Source organism: Oncorhynchus mykiss, chromosome 21, assembly GCF_057628025.1.
Source record: "Oncorhynchus mykiss isolate SJ-2025 chromosome 21, ASM5762802v1, whole genome shotgun sequence".
Lineage (NCBI taxonomy): Eukaryota > Metazoa > Chordata > Actinopteri > Salmoniformes > Salmonidae > Oncorhynchus > Oncorhynchus mykiss.
The window spans coordinates 24,553,824-24,577,500 of record NC_143042.1 but is presented as its reverse complement, the minus strand read 5'-3'; the positions used below and the strand labels follow the sequence as shown (position 1 = coordinate 24,577,500).

The 23,677-nt window shown below is 40.6% G+C and overlaps 1 protein-coding gene across 1 annotated transcript in view; it reads right to left on the bottom strand.

The window, feature by feature from the left end:
• LOC110500285 (chemokine-like protein TAFA-5) overlaps window positions 1–22,247 on the bottom strand; it is a 98,598-nt gene extending 76,351 nt beyond the window's left edge. Inside the window, exon 1 of the mRNA XM_090214319.1 lies at window positions 22,165–22,247. The gene's annotated coding sequence lies outside the window, so the exon portion shown is untranslated. The remainder of the gene's footprint in view (window positions 1–22,164) is intronic.
• Between the last annotated feature and the right edge of the window lie 1,430 nt (window positions 22,248–23,677).

Genomic DNA, 23,677 nt, shown 5'->3' with positions numbered 1-23,677 from the left:
GAACCTTCAGAAATGAGAACAGGTATGCAACTATCTAATGACTATTTTAGCAGTACAGTAATGTACTGTAAAATACGTATGCCTTCATAGTATTGCATAAACATTTGTAACTCTAAGCCATCCATTTACTGCACTGCATTGAATGACTAAGGTTGGTTATCATGCTGTACTACCTTTTTTTGTACATTGTTTACAGTTCCTATGCTGAACACATACTGTGTTTGAATTCTGTACAGAGTGGAAAGGCAAAGACATCATGGCGGACGAGGATGCTTGTTTACAGATGTACAAGAGACTGCAATTATAAATATGGTCTATGTGGGGACATAGAGGTTGCCTCTGTCCAAGGTTGGATACGCCATGCTAGGAGATTCTTCCCTCGATGTTTGGCAAGAGAGAACCTATCTTGTGATGTGGACGAAGTATCGTGGCCAGACTCAGGCAGGAGAAGAGATGAAGTGTAGCTTAGCACTGGTGACTGCCACCCCCTCTACCAATTCCTGTACTGCCCCCTTGGGACGCCACATACATAATTGTGTTCTTTACTGTATTCTAAAGAATATACTTTTGGTTTACATATGTTTATGGTTTTGTTGTATGCTACTGTATACAACAGTAATGTTTGGCCTAATAAATATTTTATGTTTCTACATTGCATTGGTGTTTACAATGTACTTGTTACCCCTCTCAGCCGATTACTTTCAATTGTGTGTAGAGTTTTGAAAAAATGGAGACAGTTTTGAAAACTTGTGTAAGCAGTTGGAAAAAACTGTAACAGACTGAAAGAAATCCTGCACTCTAACCATTCACATGATTTTGCAGAATTGCTACACAACGCTTCAATGGAGATAGAAACCAGCTGTTCACAGCAGAGTAGGAACAATACATAATGAATATTGTCATTTCAAACAACCACAAGTTTACGACAACTGCAACACCACATCATTGACAACAGTATTCCATAACACACAAGTGAGTTTACCTGCACTTAGCGGTCTCCTGGAATGCAATCAGATTAGTATGAAGCTCTACAGAGTACCATTTGACAGTGACACAACTGTGCTATAAATATGTACAAGTAAGCTATACTATCCTGGCATTGGTATTCCAGTGTATTGTGCTACATATTGACTGCTCTGTCTAATCATACTGTCATACAATAATGTCTTGTCTGTTTCAGAGTTATGGAACTAGACGATGCTGCAGCGCATGATTTCGTCTACATTGATGAGGTCTGCTTCAACCTAGTCAAAACAAAACGCAGGAGAAGAAACCTCAAAGGACACCGCGTCAATGTCCCGGGACAGCGTTGTGGCAACATCACAATGTGTGCAGGCATTAGTCAGAACAGTCTTTCATCATGCCATGCTTAGTCCTTGCAAAACTACCCACATTATCACCGTCCTTGACACCCAGCATAATTTCTCATTCCCAATGGCCAGAGCAGTCCAGGTTTGTTGTCATCTGGGACAACGGAAGTTTCCACCGGACTGCTCTGGTCCGCAATTGGTTCATTGACCATCCGCAAGATTTGATGCTCAACCTGCCACCATATTCTCAAATTCTTAACCCAATGGAAGGTATATGATCGCCAACCCCACCAACGCATACCCCTTCTCCAAGCGATGGAGGAGGCCTGTGGTGACATAGACAAGGGGGCATGCCAGGGCTGGATATGCCGCTCCAGACATTACTTCCCCTGCTGTTTAGCCAGTGAGAACATTGCTTGTGATGTTGATGCGGCACTGTGGCTAGACCCAAATAGGAGACGGGATGCACCCGATTGCTTTTTTTTCTTTATAGTAACAAGCCTGTTTTGTTTATCTTCTACTGTATTTGTTTTGGCTGTTACTGTTCATCCTGAAATCTGGATGTAAAAAAAATACTTGTAATTTTTTCCCAGCCTTGCATTTCTGTTAGTGTAAAGATATACTGAATATGCATACATACTGTATATTTGTGCACGTACATGCGAGTGCTATGACAAACTTCAGTGGACTCCACTGAACATGCAAAAGACACACGATAGAAGTCATTTATCACATCCGTGTGTAGTTGGGAGTGTATAAGAGCTAATCATTTGATGGTTTGTGTGTAGAGTTTTGATGCAAAAAACATAATTTTGAGAAGAGTTCAAATACTTTTGAATTAAGTGTTTGGTTTTGCAAGAGATGTTTTGGGATGTTGTGTGTAGTCTAGAGAAAAGGTGTCATAGTTTCAGAAATCATGTGTAAGCAATTGTGAAACTGTAAAGAGTTCAGCCATGTGCTTCTTGTCAGCAACAACCACACCAACTTGAAAACTTCTTATGGCTGGGGGGCAGTATTGAGTAGCTTGGATGAATAAGGTGCCCAGAGTAAACTGCCTGCTCCTCAGTCCCAGTTGCTAATATATGCATATTATTTGGATAGAAAACAATCTGAAGTTTCTAAAACTGTTTGAATGATGTCTGTGAGTATAACAAAACTCAAATGGCAGGCAAAAACCTAAGAAGAAATCCAACCAGGAAGTGGGAAATCTGAGGTTGGTCGATTTTCAACTCAGCCCCCATTGCTGATACAGTGGGATATTGGTCATGTTGCACTTAAGGCTTCCACTAGATGTCAACCGTCTTTAGAAACTTGTTTGATGCTTCTACTATGAAGGGGGGCTGAATGAGAGGGGAATGAGTCAGAGGTTTGCCAGCAGCCACGTGCTGGTCATGTGCATTTCACATGAGTGGTATCTCCTGTTCCTTTGCTTTTCTGAAGACAAAGAAATTCTCCAGTTGGAATATTATAGAAGATTTATGTTAACATCCTAAAGATTGATTCCATACATCGTTTGACAGGTTTCTACGGACTGTATCGGAACTTTTCGTCAGCAACTAGTGAAAATGATTCGTGAGTTTTGATTTGTTTACCAAACGCGCTAACAAAAGTAGCTATTTGGACATAAATGATGGACATTATCGAACAAATCAAACATTTATTGTGGAACTGGGATTCCTGGGAGTGCATTCTGATGAAGATCATCAAAGGTAAGTGAATATTTATTATTTCTGACTTCTGTTGATTCCAACATGGCAGATTTATGTATTTGTCTGAGCGCCGTACTCAGATTATTGCATGGTTTGCTTTTTCCGTAAAACTTTTTGGAAATCTGACACAGCGTTTGCATTAGGAGAAGTGTATCTATCTAAAGTTCCATGCATAAGACTTGTATTTTTATCAACATTTATAATGAGTATTTCTCTAAATGTTGTGGCTCTCTGCAAAATCCCTGGATGTTTTTGGAACTACTGAACAACACGCCAATGTATACAGATTTTTTTATGTAAATATGAACTTTATCAAACAAAACATACATGTATTGTGTAACATGAAGTCCAATGTGTGTCATCTGATGAAGATCATCAAAGGTTAGTGATTCATTTTATTTATATTTCTGCTTTTTGTGACTCCTCTCTTTGGCTGGAAAAATGGCTGTGTTTTTCTGTGGCTTGGCTCTGACCTAACATAATCGTTTGTGGTGCTTTCGTTGTAAAGCCTGTTTGAAATCGGATACTGTGGTGGGATTAACAATAAGATTACCTTTAAAATGGTATAAGATACTTGTATGTTTGAGGAATTTTAATTATGAGATTTCTGTTGTTTTGAATTTGGCACCCTGCACATTCACTGGCTGTTGTCATATCGATCCCGTTAACGGGATTTCAGCCCTAATAAGTTTTAAGGGACAATGACAGCTGTGAGGAGGGTTTATTCTCCAGGTCTTTAACCGTTTTCCAGAACTTCTTGGTTCGACTCAGAGAGAACTGCTCCTTAAAGTAACTAACTTTGGCCTTCCGGATAGCTGGAGTGCACTTATTTCTCTATTACCTGTACGAGAGCCAGTCAGCCTAAGTATGTGCGTGCCGAGCCTTTTGCCAAATGCAATACTTGTGGTGGAGTAACTTTGCAAGCTCACGGTCGAACCAGGGGTTGAACCTATTAATTCTAATTTTCTTTATGGGGGTGTGTTTACAATATCACTGAAGATATAAAAGAAGGTTCATGCTTCTTTGGCAGAGGGGATCAAGCTGATTCTTTAGAGGCCAGGTCAAGAAGGAAGGCTTGCTCATTCAAGTTTTCTTTTAGCAAGAGTCAAATCGGGACAGGTCGTTTAACTGAGCAGCCATTACGAGCACAGGCTATTTGAAAGTTTAATGCTTAAAACCAGCAAATCAAATTGTTTGGGGACAGACTTGGAGACAACTGAGCACCAAAGGTGATTCTTGGGAGAGATTGCCACTCCCCCACTTTTGGAAGATCTGTCTTGCTGAAATAAAAGGTTGTAGCCAGAAAGGTTAACACCAGTATTCAAAACACTCTTTCATAACCACATCTCAGTAATGACCAACACATCTGGATTGGAGCTGTGAACCCACACTTTCAATTGATCCATTTTAGGTAATACGCTTCTAGTGTTAACGTGCAGAAAACCCAGGCTTATACAAGTGCAGAAATCAGTGAAACAGATATCAGGGCACAGGGCATATTTGGGGCTAGCAACAGTAGATGGGCCAGGGTGTACATGCACATTTCCAGATTTAACCAGTAATTCAATCAAGGCATGGCAGAGGACAGGGAGAGCTCTGCAGTGTTGATTTATGACATTTGAATGTGCATTAGATGGCAACAGGATCATATTATACAGCAATTTCATCAGGTAACATGAATACAAAGCCAGCGAGAGGTGGTTAGAATAGGATCGGGGGCCAAAAGTCAGTGTAACCAATAGAGAGTCAGAGTCCCGAGTGTGTGAACAAACAGTCTGTTCCACGGTAGGGTAAACAAGAAAGTTGATAGTCAACAAAGCATGCAGGAGTCATGAGGCAAATAGCGAAATAGCAAAATGCACAAGAAAAAACGAAAAAAAAACGACTTCAGGCGAAGTGATGGCTGCCCTTGGGGCCACCTGCATTGAGGCCAATGTTGGGCCGATGAGCAAAGGCATATTGGCCCAATGTTGGCAGCCTACCTGGGTCCAAGGTTTTAACCCGCATTGGGCCCACATCGTGCCAATGTGGAAATGTTTGCCTTTGAAAAGATAAGCTTATTTAGTGAGGGCTGCCCTAATCAGAAATGGGCTGCCCACACTGGGCCAATGTGGAGCCGATGACCAAAGGCGCATCTGCCCAATGTGGGCAGCCTACATGGGGACAATATTTTAATCTGTATTGGGCCCACATCTACTAATGTAGACATCTTTGCTGGGCCTCCTCTTCCAAAAATAATTATTCAGATGAAAACAAATCTTGGTAGAACCCTATCCCTCTGCAAAGAATAATTTTGGAACCCTTTTTTCTAAGAGAAAAAGCTAATAAAGGAGCCTAGACAATTGCTTAAGAGGGCATTTTGGAGGAATGTTTTTTATTCTAATACTTATTAGACCACACAGACTTTACCCCATGGTATTTGTTATTCATTTCTCATTAATTGTAAATGTTTTATCACCCTACCTCCATGGACGTGTTGCATTCACTAGCCATGAATAAAATATATGAATACTGATGAACCCTCCAATCACAGCACAGCGTCCCCCTCACTTCCTGAGTTATTCAATCAGGTGACCTCTGACCTTTAATCAACTTCTTGCTGCTCACCCATCAACCGCATACGCACACACACACACGTATGTGTATACAGTGGGGCAAAAAAGTATTTAGTCAGCCACCAATTGTGCAAGTTCTCCCACTCCCACATTGTAGGATTTTTTATGAATTTATTAGCAAATTATGGTGGAAAATAAGTATTTGGTCAATAGCAAAGGTTTATCTCAATACTTTGTTATACACCCTTTGTTGGCAATCTGTTGTTGACTTGCATAAAGCTGGAAAGGGTTACAAAAGTATCTCTAAAAGCCTTGATGTTCATCAGTCCACGGTAAGACAAATTGTCTATGAATGGAGAAAGTTCAGTACTGTTGCTACTCTCCCTAGGAGTGGCCGTCCGGCAAAGATGACTGCAAGAGCACAGCGCAGAACGCTCAATGAGGTTAGAGACCTAGAGTGTCAGCTAAAGACTTCTCTGGAACATGCTAACATTTCTGTTGACGAGTCTACAAACCGTAAAACACTAAACAAGAATGGTGGTGTTCATGGGAGGACACCGCAGAAGAAGCCACTGCTGTCCTAAAAAAAACATTGCTGCACATCTGAAGCTCGCAAAAGAGCATCTGGGTGTTCCATAGAGGAAACCGACATCAAAACCACATCCCAACTGTAAAGTATGGAGCATCATGGTTTGGGGCTGCTTTGCTGCCTTAGGGCCTGGGCAGCTTGCTGTCATCAATGTAAAAATTAATTCCCAAGTTTATCAAGACATTTTGCAGAAGAATGTAAGACTATTTGTCCACCAAGTGAAGCACAATAAAAGTTGGGTGATGCAACAGGATAACGACCCAAAACACAGAAGTAAATCAACAACAGAATGGCTTCAACAGAAGAAAATACGCCTTCTGGGATGGCCCGGACAGAGTCCTGACCTCAACCCAACCTCAACTCGATTTCACACCAGACATCCTAAGAATATTGCTGAACTGAAACAGTTTTGTGAAGATGAATGGTCCAAAGTTCCTCCGGACCATTGTGCAGGTCTTATCCGTAACTACAGAAAACATTTGGTTGAGTATATTGCTACCAAAGGAGGGTCAACCAGTTATTAAATCCAAGGGTTCACATACTTTTTCCACCCTACACTGTGAATGCTTACACATTGTGTTCAATAAAGACATGAAAATGTATAATTGTTTGTGTGTTATTAGTTTAAGCAGACGGTGTTTGTCTATTGTTTTGACTTAGATGAAGATCAGATCAAATTTTATGACCAATTTCTGCAGAAATCACGGTAATTCCAAAGGGTTAGCACACACACACACAGTGGCAAGAAAAAGTGTGTGTGTGTGTTTGTGTGTGTATATCTCTATACTCAGAAGGAAAACATTTCCTCTCACTGTACACTGCATTTATTTTCAGCAAACTTAACATGTGTAAATATTTGAATGACCATAACGAGATTCAACAACTGAGACATAAACTGAACAGATACAGTATGTGACTAACAGAAATTTAATAATGTGTCCATGAACAAAGGGGGAGTCAAAATCAAAAGTAACAGTCAGTATCTGGTGTGGCCACCAGCTGCATTAAGTACTGCAGTGCATCTCATCCTCATGGACTGCACCAGATTTGCCAGTTCTTGCTGTGAGATGTTACCCCACTCTACCACCAAGGCACCTGCAAGGTCCAGGACATTTCTGGGGGAAATGGCCCTAGCCCTCATAGGCCCAGACGTGCTGAATGGGATTGAGATCCGGGCTCTTCGCTGGCCATGGCAGAACACTGTCATTCCTGTCTTGCAGGAAATCACGCACGGAACGAGCAGTATGGCTGGTGGCATGCTAGAGGGTCATGTCAGGATGAGCCTGCAGGAAGGGTTCCACATGAGGGAGTAGGATGTCTTCCCTGTAATGCACAGCATTGAGATTGCCTGCAATGACAACAAGCTCAGTCCGATGATGCTGTGACACACCGCCCCAGACCATGACGGATCCTCCACCTCCAAATCGATTCTGCTCCAGAGTACAGGCCTCAGTGTAACATTCATTCCTTCGATGATAAACACGAATCCAACCATCGCCCCTGGTGAGACAAAACCGCAATTCGTCGGTGAAGAGCACTTATTGCCAGTTCTGTCTGTTCCAGCGACCTAGAAGGCCAGCATCCTGGAGTCGCCTCTTCACTGTTGACGTTGAGACTGGTGTTTTGTGGGTACTATTTAATGAAGCTGCCAGTTGAAGACTCACACTCCTCTTTCTAATCTGGTTAGAGCCAGTATGCGCTGTTCTGTGAATGGAGTAGTACACAGCGTTGTTCGGGATCTTCAGTTTCTTGGCATTTTCTCGCATGGAATAGCTTTCATTTCTCAGAACAAGAATACTGATGAGCTTCAGAAGAAAGTTCTTTGTTTCTAGACATTTTTAGCCTGTACTCGAACCGACAAATGCTGATGCTCCCGACACTAAACTAGTCTAAAGAAGGCCCGTTTTATTGCTTCTTTAATCAGAACAACAGTTTCAAGCTGTGCTAACATACTTGAAAAAGGGTTTTCTAATGCCTATAGCCTTTTAAAATCATAAATTTGGATTAGCTAACGCTTTTGAGTATAGAGATATACACACACACACACTTTTTCTTGCCACTGTGTGTGTGTGTGTGTGTTAACCCTTTGGAACCCTTTGGAATTACCGTGCCATTGGAACACAGGAGTGATGGTTGCTGATAATGGTCCTCAGTACACCTATGTAGATATTCCATTAATAATCAGCTGTTTCCAGCTACAATAGTAATTTACAACATTAACAATGTCTACGCTGTATTTCTGATCAATTTGATGTTATTTTAATGGGCAAAAAAATTGCTTTTATTTCAAAAACAAGGACATTTCTAAGTGACCCCAAACTTTTGAACGGTAGTGTGTATATATATATATACACACTCCTGTGTGACTCCCTCCCCTTGCTGCTCACCCATTAACCCTGGTCTGTGTTAGGAGCCCCATTTGTCATCCGTCGAGGGTTAACAGTGCCAGGAAGGGATAACTGTGATTGGCAACAGGGTCAGAGGTGTGATTTAATTTGGCCCTTAGTCACCACAGAAACTAATTAACTCAACTAACGGGTCATTCTCAGGGTAATAGTGATCCATCAAGACCAGGATGCTAGAATGCTGTGGAGACCTATTTGCAGTGGAACGGTGTGCCGATAGGGGTCGCCTACAACTTTAAATGCATATAGTGTTTGTGTGTGTACACTACTTTACCGCACACTAGGATGTACAGTGTATGTGTTTTTCACTTCCAAATCTTCATATATATATATATATATATATATATATATATATATATATATATATACCAGCGTGAACACTTAATACATACATAATATGGCTCACTTGCATATGCTTTAGCCTGTGCACCTGTCAAGGTGGAGAGGTAAACAAACCCATACTGTGTTACAGCATGTTACAAAGAGGAAACTAGGTAGTTTACATAACCCTATGTTTGAAGTAGCCAATCCAATTTATGCATGGATCTGTGCAAACTGTAGAAAGAAGGAAGCCATGCTGTGGCTAAACAGATAGTCAGGGATGGGCAAATATTATAAAACACAATTACAAAATACCATAAAGATCAACATTTAAAAAATAAACTACAAAATAGTTGTATGTTGAAATGTTTTTCAGTGAAATACTTCAGTGAAACACTTAGTATTTTTAAATACAGAAATACATTTGCATGTAGCGCCCCGAAAAGCGACAACATTCTCAGTAAATATTACAGAAACGTTTAACTTTCTATGACTGTGATATTTAGTTGTTTATCTTTCTTAGTTGAATGCACTGACTGTAAATCACTCCTGATAAGACTGTCTGCTAAATGGCCAACATTTAAATGTATGTATAGGTGAAAATGAACATGCCAAAATAAACTGCAAAAAACACTGGTCATTATTATTGGCCTTGTTTTGAGGGTAGATTTCATTGGAATAATACTTCCCCATTGTTAATTTATATTTAGTTAATTTAGCAAAAACTTTTATCACACCATAGTCCCATCAAACGCCTGATACCAATACAGGGAACAAAGCCATATTAATGCAAATGATTTTGGAATGAGATATTCAACAAGCAAATATCCACATAGTTCTTGCCATGTAGTGTATCACTTAATTTGGCACAGAACTCTCACTAACGGGTGCAACAAATATATCTGCTTACAAGGCAGGCACGCCTTAAAAAATGTTAATGAGACAGTGATTATTTCTCCTCCCACAATATTTCTCCACGATGCGGCATTATATTCAGTTTACTGCAGTAAATATATAGAAAAACAGCAATATAGTACTTTATTGTTGAGTGGCAATTGCTAATAGAGAATATTTCATTAGGCCTATATATTACAGCATACAAACTGATATTTGGCATTTATACCACTTGCACTTTAGGCCTTAGGCTTCTAAACTGACAGTGACTACAGGACAAAACAGATCAAAGGACATAACCTCTCTACCAATAACGGTTTGCAACTTGCTGCCACTGATATGTTCTTTATATGAATGTGATTGCTGGATAACCAGTACCACATATCATCTAAAATGGTACAGCACTCTCACTAACAGGTGAGAAAAATATAGCCTCTTAGAAAACACACCTCAAAACATGTTATTGAGTGGGAATCAACAATACCATGCACTCAATAGTGCTCAAAAGGTTTTTGGCAGTTCAAAAATGCAGTATGGTACTGTATTTTGAATTACTGTAAATTACTGTCATCAATTGGCCAGTAAGATACTGTAGTGTTTCAGGACAAGGTTTTTAGATACCCTAAAATACATTCTCACTCACGGTTGCAACACATATTGCCTCTTACAAGGCATGCCTTAAATTAATGTTAATGAGCCAGAGACTCTGTCTTCGTCCAAAACATTTTCCCAAATTGCAACATAATTAATATTGTAAACACATTTACGGTATTTTACTGTGCATTCCAAAGTGTTTTACTGTTAAAACTACTGAAAGGTCTTAGTGGGCTGTAAAACAAATGTACAGTATTTTACTGTGCACTCTACAGTAATCTACTGTATTCAGTTCATACAGTATCATACTGTTGAATATTACAAAAACATCTAACAGTGTAACTGTACACTTGCAGTTCCAACATTAAAAGAGCCAAATGTAGTTCTCTCTTTGTAAAGACAGGATGAAAAGATACAGCCAGCACTTATCAGCACCTACCTGTATCTTTAGTGATAAATAGATACAGATCTGCAGAGACAGAACACAGGGCTGTAATGCCTTGCTATAACTTGTGATGTCTTGTGTGCGTTGGCTTTTGATGGGGATGTGATGTCGGCTGCCTTTGCACCATGTCATAATGTACGATGAAGGGGTTTTAATCTCTGACTGTGTCCTTCCCAGCAGGGGCCTATGACTAAAGAACAATGTGAGAGCTCATGATTTTCCTTCATCCTCCCCCTTCTCCTCCTCTTCTTTCTTCTGCCTCTCTCACTTGTCTTCCTCTGCTCTTCATCACGTGTTTCACTTAACTTCCTCCTCCTCCCTGTCTCTTTATTCTCCCTCTGACCCTTGTCTTCCTCTGTTCTTCATCAGACGTGTCACTTAAATTCCTCCTCTTTCTTCTCCCTCTCTCCCTTCATTTCCTCTGCTCTGCTCTTCATCCCGGGTTTCTCTTAACTCCCTTCTCCTATTTCTTTTCCCTCTCTAACTTGACTTCTTATGCTCTTCATCGCACAATTCACTTAACTTCCTCCTCCTCCCTTCGTTGTTCTTCTCATTTATCTTCCTCTGCTCTTCATCACCTCTCACTTCACTCACTCACCTCCTCCTCCTCAACTCACTGCTCATCTCCTCCTTTCCTCTCTCCCTTATCTTCATCACGTGTTACACTTAATGCCCTCCCTCCTCCTACCCCTCCTCCTCTTCCTCTTCTTCCTCCTCTTCCTCCCTGCCTCTCCAGGTGATGCAGGATAATGACTTGGCATGTGTGCGTTGCATCAGGCACAGCAACAGAGTTGGTTTTTATTTTTACACTCTTCTACAAAGGAGCCACTCACTGCCTCTCCCTCTGTCAGAGCCCCCTGTGAAATAATCATTTTTTTGTTCACTGAAAATGAGAACATTTCCCTGTCCACCACTGTCTCATTATATACAACATGTGGTTCACTTTGGTGCTGGATAACATTGTGTCATAGAGGCACAAAGAGCAAGAGTGACTTTTATGAAGATCTCCTGCTGCTTTTAGCTAGGCAGAGTACCTTTCCAGTCTTACTGCACTGTTTTACTATTAATGAGTGGTCATCTACAGTCCAAACAGATTCCTCTGTGTGCTGGTGATGGGTAATTACACCTAATTATTAAGAACTGAGCACTGCAGTCGGTGTAAAGAATATATTTTGTGTTGCATCCATCTCAGGGCTTTGAATTAAAAGAATGGTGTCCAATACACAATCTTCTCTATGAGACTGAATAATCCACCCAACAATGGATGGACACCGCTAGTCACATATACTGAGACACATTGTTAAAATGGCTTGAACAAAACTAATGTTAGCCCGATTGATGTATGATCTTTCTGTCCTGTTGTCATCCTGGCACGCGAGATAGCTGATTAAAATGTATATGTCCGGCCCTTCAGGGAAATGAAACCTCCATCCACAGTTAAGATGGATTAACTTGGCCAGGCATACAACTTAATACACAGCAAGATTATTCATATGTTCCTGTGCTTTGTTATTTCTTTGAGCGATCCCAGAAACACATTAAGATTGTTTTTTTGTACCGTGTCATTTGACAAACGTCTGGCGCAGCAGCGAGTACACAAGGACGGAATGCGTGATTGATTTTACGTTCCTGTCAACGCCTTTGGGCCCCTACGGTCTCAGAAGTCTGCTCGTCCGTTTTTTGTGAGGAAGAAATGCTCTTGACTTTTTTTCTGCACTTCAAAAAAAATTCACCGTGAGCATCTTTAAGTGTGAATCTGACTAATCAATGCTTTGCTATTTATAAGTTGAGTGGTTCATGTGATTTTTTTTTTTAAATCGGCCAGGAAAATGTAAACAAGGTCATAAATAAACAGAAAATTACATGGTTTCAAAAACTGCTGGAAGTCATGTAGAGGACTCACTCTGTATGTATTCTGTAATCTTTACATTCCCATTTCAGTATTTCCAGTTTCCATTCTATTAAATTCAAATGTAAATTCCGACTCCAGATTCGACTTGGGGGAAAAAACAGAAGTGAAGAGAATGAAAAACATTATTTTGCTAATTACCACTTTAATTCTTGGCATCTTGTGCTGCATGTAGCCCCTCGAGGCGGTACTGTAGTAGAGTTCAAACTAGATAACGATGCACTGGAGTACAGTATTTTCCCTCCAAAATTACAATGCCTATAAAAAAGCCTCTACTCTGAGCCCCTCAGCAACAAAATAACAGTGTGTTACAGAGCAGATAAGGCCACTCCAGTGACTTTCGTTCACTATCAATCTCTACTGTATGGGAAGAGGACTCAGCTTCTGCAAGTACAGGCTCTATGTAGCCAGAGATGAGAGATCACAGAGGGCTAGCAGCACTACTCTGCACCCTCCTCACCCTGACCCAGTCAATGGTCAACAAGACAGGGCAGAACAGAACACATTCATAACACATTCATGCAGTACAGCCAAAGATAAGCAATTTCTACAAAGTCTTGGCGATATCCATCACACGCATTCGACTACATTTTGCCGAAATACATAATGTCCTTCAGGGAAGTGTGGCAAAAACTGTAGCCTTGCTAGTTAGACAGTATGCACTGCAAGTCATATTCCTTTTTATGTTTCATTCTAACCATGGAGTTAGTTATATACAGCAGGTATATCTCTCTAGTCACCCCCAAAACCAATTCTTTCTTTGGCCGCCTCTCTTTCCAGTTCTCTGCTGCCAATGACTGGAACGAACTACAAAAATCTCTGAAACTGGAAACACTTATCTCCCTCACTAGCTTTAAGCACCAACTGTCCGAGCAGCTCACAGATTACTGCACCTGTACATAGCCCACCTATAATTTAGCCCTATCAACTACCTCTTTCCCAACTGTATTTAATTTATTTATTTATTTTGCTCCTTTGCACCCCATTTTTATTTCTACTTTGCACATTCTTCCATTGCAAAACTACCATTCCAGTGTTTTACTTGCTATATTGTATTTACCTTGCCACCAAGGCCTTTTTTGCCTTTACCTCCCTTCTCACCTCATTTGCTCACATTGTATATAGACTTGTTTATACTTTATTATTGACTGTATGTTTGTTTTACTCCATGTGTAACTCTGTGTTGTTGTATCTGTCGAACTGCTTTGCTTTATCTTGGCCAGGTCGCAATTGTAAATGAGAACTTGTTCTCAACTTGCCTACCTGGTTAAATAAAGGTAAAATAAATAAAAAATAAATAAAAAGTTGTTTTACTTACCGCTGTTGCCTTGGACACAATTTCAATTATTTAGGGAATTTAGGCACAGGTTGCACTTTGTGGTAAATGCAGGCAATACATAGAATTTGATTGATGAATCTCTAAACATAAGCATGGTGATAGTGTGTGAATACAGTACTCTTAGAAAAAAGGTATTAAGTAGAACATATAGAGTTTTTCAGTTTGTCCCCATAAGGGAACCATTTTTGGTGCTAGGTGGAAACCTTTGAACCCTCTATGTAGGGTACTTCATAGAACACACTGTAAAACGTTCTACCTAAAACTCTCCATGAGGGGTTCTAGGCAGAAGTTAAAGGTGCACGTCACATGCACACGTACAAGGAAATGCCTTTCTTGCAAGCTCTAAACCCAACAATGCAGTAATCAATAATAAAAATGACGTAAGGTAGAACAAAAATACACAAGAAATAAAGATAAGAAGAACACAAGAAAGTACGAAAGCATACTATACATAGGATCAGACAGTTCTAGTACCATATCTACAATGTGCAGGGATACTGGAGTGATAGAAGTAGATACAGTATGTACATGGTAAGGTGACTAGGCATCAGGATATTTGATAAAGAGTAGCAAGAGTGTATATGATGATTGTATGTGAGTGGGTGTGCGTGTGTGTTGTCGTGACTCTCTCCTGGGTGAGGATCAAAGGTGCCAGATCAGCTTGGCAAATGTATGACAGGAAAAAGAGAGTTGTGCCGGTGTTGACACCATAACGGCCGGTCATAAATTGTGTGCTGCAAAAGGGTCTTTCCTGCCCTGCAGTATTGGGAAAGGAATTCCTTTGTTATAGAGACATTTTGCTGCCCAAAAAGTGTAACGGCAAAATAATTAACTTCGGGAACAATATTCATGAGATAGGAATGTTAAGAATGGTCCGTGGGGATCTAATCCTGTCATATTGCTTTTCATTTTGTGATGTCATTAAAAACTGTATAACTAAAATACTGTAACTTAGGAAGGAAACACATTCTGTCAAGTTTATATCTAAATGTTGTATAAAATATATGATGAAGTATGAGAGTTTTTTGGAAAGATAGAAATGTGATTTTATCTTCTAATGAGATAATGGTTTTTCATGTCCGTTGCACATTAACTAAGACACACCACTAATGAGTTCAGTGGTCGGGAGCTGTAAAGTGGTCGGGAGCTGAACCCTGAATAATCCACCGGAGCAGATGGACAGTGTGAGCCGGACGTTACGAATGGTTGAATCTACCAGATCTGACAGCGTAGACACCAAAAGACGTGAGACCATGGTTTACACGTTGAAATGGTTAGAAACTCTAAAGCTTTCAACCTCAACACTAGATGAGAAGATAACCTCACCTACGAAACTAGAAACATTCACAGTCGGCAGCTGTGCATGTAAAAGTGGTCCTAGAACTTTGACTGAAGACATGAGGTGGGAAGGAAGAATCCCATCTCAGACAACCATTGGTGCATCTGAAGTATTTGTCTAACAAACATTTCACTACCAGAAAAGCTCTACAACTAAGAAGTACATTGTGACTTCTGGGGGACAACCAGAGCCTTACATCGAGCTACTCCCCATAGACGGATCGATTGGTTTCAACTGAGAGATGACAGAGAAAGACATCTACGCGCAAATATATATATATTGCATTTCTTATCCGAATGAGCGGTGGTTCATGTGCAAAGTATTACTATTCCTTTGAGCGTAGGTTCCAAATGTATCCAAGTGTTGTCTCTCTTTGTCCCTCTCTCTCTTTACCTACCCCTTCTTCTCCATATGTGTAACAAGCCATTATATCTTGTCAGTCTTCTAGTTTAATCTTCTAGTTTAATTCGGGGGACGGTAACTCGTTAAACAACCTCTTCCGTGGTGCCCCAAATTCCTAATGAGTTAATTGTTACATGATTAATTTAATCGGGTAACAATTAAATATAGTTAGTTGATTCAATAAATACCAGTCATCAGATTAATAGTAGTCACATCACAACAGTGTAGAGTCAGTATAACTGTGCATATTATGTGAGTGTAAGAACATAATGGAGTGAGTGTTTGTGTGTGTTGGATTGTCAGTGTGTGTGAGTATGTAGGGCCCTGTGAGCGTGCATAGAGGGTGCAAATATATGAAATAATCTAAAATGCAAGGGTCAACTCAGATAGTCCATGTAGCCATTTTGTTAGCTATTTAGTTAGAAATATTGTAGTTTTATGTTGGTGTCAGACTTGAAGAAAAGAGAACAGTCTATGGCTTGGGTGACTGGAGTCTTTAACAAATTTCTGGGCTTTCCTTTCACACTGCCTGATATAGAGGTCCTGGATGGCAGGAACGTACAGCACTGTCCACACCACCCTCTGCAGTGCCATGCGATTGAGGGGGTGCTATTGCCATACTAAGCTGTGGTGCAGCCAGTCAAGTTGTTCTCAATGGTACAACTGTAGAACTTTTTGAGGATTTGAGAGCCCATGACAAACCTTTTCAACCTCCTGGGGGGAAAGAGTTGATGTCGCGTCTTCTTCACGACTGTGCAAAACATTTATAAGTCCTTAGTGATTTGGACACCGATGCTATTTCCTATAGTCCACAATCAGCTCTTTGGTTTTACTGATGTTGAGGGAGAGGTTGTTGTTTACGGCATCACACTGCCAGGTCACTGGAATAATTGAGTTGATGTGTGCCATAACTAGCCATAACTCAAAGAACTTAATGTTTACAGATTTGACGGAATAAAGCTTTGGATGTCATTGATCACATGCTTCTGATAAAGTGATACAGGCATCGGCACACTGCTTCAAGGTTCACTCATGACTGTACGGACAGGCACGACTCCAACACCACCATTAAGTTTGCCGATGAGCATTTGCTGTGCACCGATCCCATATCAGCCAAACGTGCTAGCCGACACCAGCCCAACACAGGCTAGCCCACACCAAGCCCACACCAACCCAACACGGGCTAGCCTACACCAGATTAACATAGGCTAAACCACACCAGCCCAATACGGGCCAGCCCTCACCAAACCCAACACGGTCTAGCCCAAACCAAGCCCACACCAGCCCAAAACGGGCCAGCCGAGCATGGACTAGCCCACACCAGCCCGACATGGGCTAGCCCACAACAAGTTGAACACAGGCTAGCCCACATCAATCCCACACCAGCCTAACACAGGCCAGCCTACAACAGCCCAACAAATGCTATCCCATACCAGCCCAACAGGGGCTAGCCCACACCCAGCCCAGCTAGAGGTGTTGGCTTATTATAATATTTGGATGTGTGGTTTGCACACAGTTATTTTTGTTAATGATGAAGTCTGTAGCCCTTTCCTGCAGTCAACTATCAAAAGCGCCCTTTTTGACCTCACGGGTGGAATGCTATTAATATTTTTCATAATGTGACGAAAATACGGTATTTCTATGTCTTTCTATGTTTAGTCTTCTGTGATGTATAAAACTGTAATATTGGGATGCAAACTCAAAATTAAATACATTTCAACTCTCTGACATGGTACAGGTCTCTTATTTTTTAAGCCCATAACCATGTGTGTGAGGTACATACTTTCGTTTAAGAAAACCAAGAATCACTCCGTGTGACTGATGTAGCCCACTGCAGTAAAAGGTTATTAAAAATACTTAAATAAGTGCATGTGACATATGAGAAACTTGCATTTCTTTTGTTCAAAACATATGTATGATAGTAACAACTTGTTTGTCTTTCTGATACAATGTGTCATGTTCCCTAAGTGCCTTTATAAAAATTTGCCAATTTATACATTGAATCCAATTGTAATAAATCAATTAAAAATAAATCAATTCCTATTAAATAGAAAAGGTGCATCGGCCAATGTGGGCATGTTTGCCGGGGTTCTTTTAAGTTAATTTAACCCTTTACCGCATTCGATCACATATTTATGATAAAATCAAATCAAATGTATTTATATATCCCTTCGTACATCAGCTGATATCTCAAAGTGCTGTACAGTGATCATTGTTGAGTGATCCCTGCAGCGTACCATCGCCAATATGAACAGTAGCAACAGAACGAATGATGCAACAAATGTGTCGAAACAGCATTGTTGTCTGAAAAGCATCTAAACCATGTTTTGTACTGATGGTAAATAAAGGTCTTTATTTAACTTTATTCCACAATGTACCCTTTTATTGTTAAAGAAAAATGCAAACTTCATCATCCAACCATCACATGGAACACATCCACAGCCAAACTCATTCCTTAAACCAGTCTAAATAACAGGTTGTGCTTACAAAAAAAAAAAAAGAATAAGTTAGCGACCTAATAGCGACCTACCTGTTTACAATGCACCTCATCTTTGGTGAGCACAAGGAAGAAATGTAATATCGTTTAGAAAAGAGATGTGTGTCAGCTAAGATAACAGCAGTTAAATTCTTTACGATGGCAGCCATGTTTGTTTATGCGAAAACTACCTAATCCCAGAATGCCATTCACTATAAAATGCAAATAAACAAAGTCAAAGTCAAAGATGGCTGTGTCCATTTCCCCGACCCCAAAAATAACTTAATTTGGCCACTTTTCAGCATATTACAAATCTTTGATGTACTTGTTACAGTGTATATACGATCCAGAGCACATGACTTGACAAATCGTTTACGGTCTTTGACAAATCACAAAGTAAATAAAATGTTATCACCTCACAGCTCTTCACCCCAAATACAAACCTACTGCCTAGCATAACCGTAGCGTAAAAGCTAATCAGGGTTGCCAGATTTGGGTGAGACTATTTTAGAGGGGTTGGTGGGGGTTTCGTTTAATTTGTGGGGGATTTCAAGTCCATGGGGGGTAGAAATCGGGTGAAGGTATATCTTGGTGGGATATGATGCAGGGAATATTACTATGAAGGGGGATTTATCAATAATGGGGGCAAACATATGAGAAGTTTATAAGCTAAATTCAATTAAAAACCCTAGAAAGGAGGGTACGAGCTGGCATCACTGGTAATTACAACCTAGGCCAGTCAAGTGAACCATTCCTTCACCTTGTTTTGTTATAACATCTTTGGTCTGACAGACATTTACATGACAGCCAGAATGCATTGTATGATGTCAACAAACATGGTGCCACACATAGCTGGCATTTAGCTTAGCATTAGCTCATCATAATCAGGACAACCTTCCAAAAAGTATTTTACACACATCATATGTGTTCATTACAATCTATACAAGAATCGGAATGCATGATGTGTCTTCAGTACTTGAAAACATGTGAATAAAACAGTAAATACATTATGCCCCAACACTTTCATATAGTGTGCTACAGTAGAAACGACAACACGATACACAGAAACTATAATGATAACTTAATAAGGCATCTACTTGATAGGAACGCATACATGTCCAAATTATTATAAGTAAGGAAAACAACAATGTAGGCAATGCAGGAGCAGGCTGGAATATGAGCCACGGGGAAAAAGTTTGTGCAAGTTCTGTACTGACTGGAGCTGTCTGCATACTTGAACTGGGGAAACACTGGGGAAGTGCTTTGGCTCTCGTCGAAGAGAGAAGTTTATCCAGCTCATCCGTGTCCGCAACATTGAAATGGGCGACTTCTATGTGAATTAATGAGGAGAAAATAAAACTTGTTCGAAAATAATTTGAAATTGACAAGTTGAAACATAGCCTATATATAATTAGCAGGCAGCGGTTTGAGGGAAATTAACTGTCTGGTTGCGTAACAATCACATTTTGGAACTGTGAGTGCATTCTGACATCACGTGCGTAAAAAAACTCACACTGGGGTGACCATTAGAGATATTTGGAACTCACATGTGAAAAGGTTAACCCCTGAATCAACACTAGAAATGTTACACTGAAAAATCAATAGATAAAACTATCCAATTTGCTGTGTACCATACAATACACTGCTGGTTCATGTGTACTCACTTCTATTATCCAACTCTCTACTCAATAAAATCACAGAAAAAAAAATGTTCAATCACAAAATCCATGACAAAGATACACAGCAAATTCTCTAGTTTTAAATCAACACTGGGAGTGTTACATTTAACACTGGTCCAGTGTCTATACAGGTCCACACTTGTTATTGTTAAATTAACACACTGCTTAGTCTAAAGCCTGGTTTGCTTATTTGCTTATTTGAGTGAATTGTAGAGGTACCACTGATGAACGCATATGTTAGTGACAGAGAAATGGTTGTTGCATTCATCCATTTTCAGTCCTGTGGCCTTCACCAAGTGAGGTCCTAAGCGAAATGTTATCATTAAACTTACATTATTTAACACAATGCAACTCTTATTTCATTATGCCTTATATTGAGGGCCTAGTTTTACCTTATTACAGTTGCCTGAAACTCACAGTTTACATATCAGGGAGTGGCAGCTTGGGCCGCTAAAGTGCTGGGCAAAGAGGACAAATATTAGCTCTCTGTCAATGCTACCAGAAGTCAGAAATGTTCTTGAGACAACTCTTGTTACAAGCTTTGTCATCATAAAAAGGAAAAGTGCTGCCTGTCCAATCTATTTTGGAGACTTGTGTGGTTGTTTGGACCGGGAAGCAGCGGAGCACCTCACTGGCTATTGGACTGACTCCAGCCAGGTGATTTTATTTTCTCTCTCCTGAAAATACTGCACAAACAATAACATAGTATATGCCATTTAGCTGAAGCTTTTATGCAACTTACAGTCATGCGTACATACATTTGGACATCAAAACCACAATCCATGCGTTGCAAGCGCCATGCTCTACCAACTGAGCCACACAGACAGACAGGCAGGCAGACAGGCAGACAGACAGACAGACGCATACACTGGTAGACCTGCAGTCTGAGTAACATTGGCTACATTTACACAGGCAGACCAATTATTTTTTACTAATTTAGACCAATCAGATCAGCTCTGAAAAATATCTGATGTGAAAAGATCTGATGTGATTGGTCAAAGACCAATAAATTGAATAAATATCAGAATTGGGCTTTCTGTCTAAATGCAGCCATCTAGAGGTAGTGAGTAAGACGACCTTCTGCAGTATAAGCTATATGCTTCAAGGCATAGTTCACGCAAATTAAAACACATTGCTGTTTATCACAATGCAAATCTCTGCTCCTATTATACACTAAATACACAGGGTGTATACACATAATTGAATTTATCAGCTCTGTATGAAAATATATCTAAATTAATTAGTATCTACCAGGCAAGTATCTTTTCATAATGATGGTAGCCTTTTTTCCTCGTTTGACCTTGAAGTAGCTTGCATATGGAGAATGCTGGTTTCCCATGAGGGGCAACCTTTTCCTCTGTGTTAGTCTTTAAGGATAATGAATTCTTGTAATATCATGATTCGTTTTAATTCTGAATGCTCATCAATTAAAACGGTGGAAGATGGGAAAACAAATGACCCTGATCACCCTAGCACTACACACACACAAACCCCTAAACACCATGCCCCTAAACACCATGTCTCAGCCCTCGGGGCCAGGGGGAAGAATAGAGAGGCCACCCTTAGGTATGCAATTGATCTGTGGCAGTAAAAGCCTATAATCAGGCCTAGTTGGGATGTGTTTGTAGTTGGAGTGTGTGTCCGAGTGCGCTCGATCGTGCATGTGCATGTGTGTGTGGTTGTGTGTGGGAGTAGTGCAAGTCCATGACTTCTTTCATGGAGGGTTGATCAGCATTCATCAGGAGGACTCAGGGACTGCAGTGATTGAATGCAGACTCCAAACCAGACTTCTTTTAATCTCACTCTCACATTCAGCTGGCCTCTCACTGTGGCTCAGCTGTATGATAAAGAACGCTCACATTCTCCCTTCATCTCTTTCTCTTTGCATTTCTCAAATTTTTGCTGTACCTCTCTCAGTCAGACAGTTGGTTGATAGGTATCTCTCTCTCTTTCTCCATTGGTCTCTCTCTATCTCTCTTTACCTCTCTTACTCACATACTCTAACATACCAGGGGCAATATTAGACATCTTTCCAAACAAGTACACAAACACAAACCCTCAAACTATTTGCCCAATTATCTACTTGCATCAACACCAAAAAAACAGTCCCATCCCATGCCTATAATACTTGTTACTGGTTACCCCAGTTAACGGCTGTCACGTGTGCTCTCTCTGGCGCTCTAAATCGCAATGCTTACATGCCTCAGCTGGATCGACAGGTTCCCGCGCCTTAGCAGAGGTGACCGGTCCGCTCCTGATCCCCGGGATCGTCAGCTGGAACCACGCGTCGGGGAGGGGGTACTGTCACGTGTGCTCCCTCTCCGGCCTCTAGGTCACCAGGCTGCTTGTTATGGCGCACACCTGTCACCATCATTATGCGCATTATCACACTCACCTGGACTCCATCATCTCCTTGATTACCTGCCTTTTATATGTTACCCCCTTTGATTTCTTCCCCAGTCGTCATTGTTTCTGTGTCATGTTGGTGTGCTGTTCGTGTTTCTTGTTTTGTTCATTTACATCGTTACAACGACAGCTCTATTCTAACCTCCAGGCAGTCAGTTCACCACTCAGCCAGCTAATCCTCCCACTCCCTGCCTGCCATTCTCTTCTCCCAGAATAACGATGAGCTTCACTCCACAAAGCCTTTCTCCTAATCATCCCAATGACGGGTCTGACAACTGACTGTATGACAATGAACAACACACACTAAGAGCATGGAACACAGCTCATGTCAACGTCGGAGAGGATTGATTCAATGACTTCAATTCAACAGCACCGAACTCCCTCTGTGTGTCACTAAATGAGAATTTTTGTCTCAGCACTGTCTGCAATATCCTATCTAGGCTCAGAAATGGCATAATTCAAATACAAGAAGAGAGGAGGATTTGTATGTTCTATTGACTGGGCTTTTATAGATATAGTATAGTAATTATTCTGAGAGATTGATGGCTAGCTGGGGGAATGTGAGGTAACATAGAGAGTCATGTTATTCAGACACAGAAATAGGGAGAGATATTGTGTTGTCACCAGGTGGCAACTACAGTCATTGAAGGAAATAATGAAACGGTGTGAGAGAACTTCTATTGAAACCCAATGACAACACACCTGATTAAATTAAATATGGTCTAAACTGAAGACCATGAACTAGACCGACCATGACAATTCGAAGACATGATTAGTGTATTGATGGAATCAGGTGTATTACATAAAGCTGGGCTGGAACAAACACCTGCACACAGTACAGTCCTTTACTACAGATGTAGTAATTTGAGACAGTTTGCTACACCAGGAATATAATCATGCAGCAACAGGAAATGTTCATTATTATGTGGATTATAATGAGTGGACATTTTTGTAGGGGTTGATACATTTTTCGTTAGGGCAAATCAAGTCTGAAATTTCAAAGTGGAAATTGAAAATATACTAGAAGTTTGCATTTCTTGCCGTGCAGGACTATTCTCAGGAACAAAAGAGTGTCCAAATTAAGATCCTACATCTGTAACCCAGCTAAACTACTGTTTCTACGGGACAGAAATGGGGCATGTTTCTGGGTTGAGCCTGAAGAGCCTCAAGTAATTAGGGATGCCCCCATCTGGTTCGCCCCTGGAGACGGTGTGTGTGTGTGTGATGGTGGTGGTGGTTTGCCACTAGGGGGTGTCAGTCACTCAGTCACCCCACTGACATGTCACCCTGATGGGCATTTGACTA